The sequence below is a fragment of the Sciurus carolinensis genome, chromosome 1, assembly GCF_902686445.1.
Source record: "Sciurus carolinensis chromosome 1, mSciCar1.2, whole genome shotgun sequence".
NCBI classification, from domain to species: Eukaryota; Metazoa; Chordata; class Mammalia; order Rodentia; family Sciuridae; genus Sciurus; species Sciurus carolinensis.
Window position 1 is genome coordinate 132,711,487 of NC_062213.1, and position 1,851 is coordinate 132,713,337.

Here is a 1,851-nt window from a genome sequence, read left to right on the forward strand (position 1 = left end):
GAGTAGAGTCGCAGAAGAAGCTGAGTAAAGTAGCAGAAGAAGCAGAGAAGAAGAAGCTGAGAGGGGGGTAGAAGGGAGGAAGGAGAGTGCGGGCAGGCGTGAGCCGAGCGGGAGAAGCGGAGCGACCGGAGCAGGCGAGAGTTAAGCAGAGGGAAAAAGAGCAAGAGAAAGAAAAGAGAATAAGAGAAAGAAAAGAGAAGAAACAGAGTAGGAGTAGAAGCTGGGAGTAGAGGCGTGCAAGCGGGCGTGAGCCGAGCGGGAGAAACGAAGCGGCCGGAGTATGAGAAGCTGCACCAGCTGCTGGATGAGGACCTGCGGCAAACTGTGGAGGTGCTGGACAAGGCCCAGGCCAAGTTCTGCAGCGAGAACGCGGCGCAGGCACTGCACCTCGGGGAGCGCATGCAGGAGGCCAAGAAGCTGCTGGGTTCCCTGCAGCTGCTCTTTGATAAGACAGAGGATGTCAGCTTCATGAAGGTGGGCTGCTGGGGGCAGGGCTACTCCCAGACGGGTCTGCAAATCTCTGCTCCCCCGCCTGCCCCCCAACAAGTATTTTCACATGCCCCCTGCCTTTGGAGCCCGTCTGAATGGGTTTGAGTCTGCCCGTGTGTTCTTCCATATCGCGTTCCCTCTGGCCGCAGAGAGAGACACGACAAACGTCTGAAGCTTTGGAAGTTTATTGTGCACAGTCTTCCTTTCTTTCCTCCTTATCTATCCCTTTCTCTCGTTCTCTTTCCCTCTCCTGCACTTCACTCTTCTCCCGCTCGGCTCTCGCCTGCTCCGGCCGCTTCGTTTCTCCGCTTCTACCCCTACTCTCAGCCTCTTTCTCTCTCAGCCTCTTTCTCTCTCAGCTTCTGCTCTCAGCTTCTGCTCTCAGCTTCTGCTCTCAGCTTCTGCTCTCAGCTTCTTCCCTCAGCTTCTTCCCTCAGCTTCTTCCCTCAGCTTCTTCCCTCAGCTTCTTCCCTCAGCTTCTGCTCCTACTCCCAGCTTCTTCTGCTACTCCCCCGCCCATCAAGCTTATATACACTTCAACCAATCAGGGGAGAGCACACGAGGTAAACGAGCGGACAGCTGCAGGTATAGAATAGGTAAACGAGGGGGGCATGCTCTAATTACATCGTTAACTAGCCAATCATTGGAATTCGCTGGTTGTTTACTGTATAGCTGGCCGCTTTTGGCTCAGCGCCAGGCGCCATCTTGACCGTGCCCAGGGCTGGGGGTCCTGGAAACCCCGACAGTTCTCCCTCCTGCTCTTTTAGACTCTGAGTCCTGTGTTCTGTCTCTGTGCTTCCTAGAGCCTTACCTCATAGACACCCATCCTTATGACCTCTGTCTAACTTGATTACCTCTATAAAGACCCTATTTCCAAATACAGTCATATTCTGAAGTATGAAGTGTTAGAGCTTCAACATACTTTTTTGGGGACACAGCTCTATATTGACCAAGTGGAAGAACTTGTTGAAAAGTAGTATAAGTGGAGTGTTGATTTTTTTTTTTTTTTTTTTTTTTTTGGTGGTGCTGGGGATTGAACCCAGGGCCTTGTGCATGCTAGGCAAGCACTCTACCAACTGAGCTATATCCCCAGCCCAGTGGAGTGGATTTGAATATGAAAGTTTAGAATTGGTAAGGAAGAACATCTGAGTTTTCGACATGCACTCAAAACTCTTAAGATAACATTTTGAAATTTTAGAAAAAGAAAAGAACTCAAAAGGGAGGTACTCAGGAAAGAAATTGACCAAATTATATTGTTCTAATGTGTGCCTGTATGAATATATAACAACAAATCCTACTATTAGGTATAATTATTATGTACAATAAAAAAAATTGGAAACATTTATGAAGAATGTCATTGGG

General features: G+C 49.1%; 1 non-coding gene across 1 annotated transcript; it reads right to left on the reverse strand.

Annotated features, from left to right (window-relative positions):
• Positions 1–1,507: 1,507 nt before the first annotated feature.
• On the reverse strand, positions 1,508–1,580 carry Trnaa-agc (transfer RNA alanine (anticodon AGC)). The gene has a single exon. It is a non-coding gene; the product is annotated as a tRNA-Ala (tRNA).
• Between the last annotated feature and the right edge of the window lie 271 nt (positions 1,581–1,851).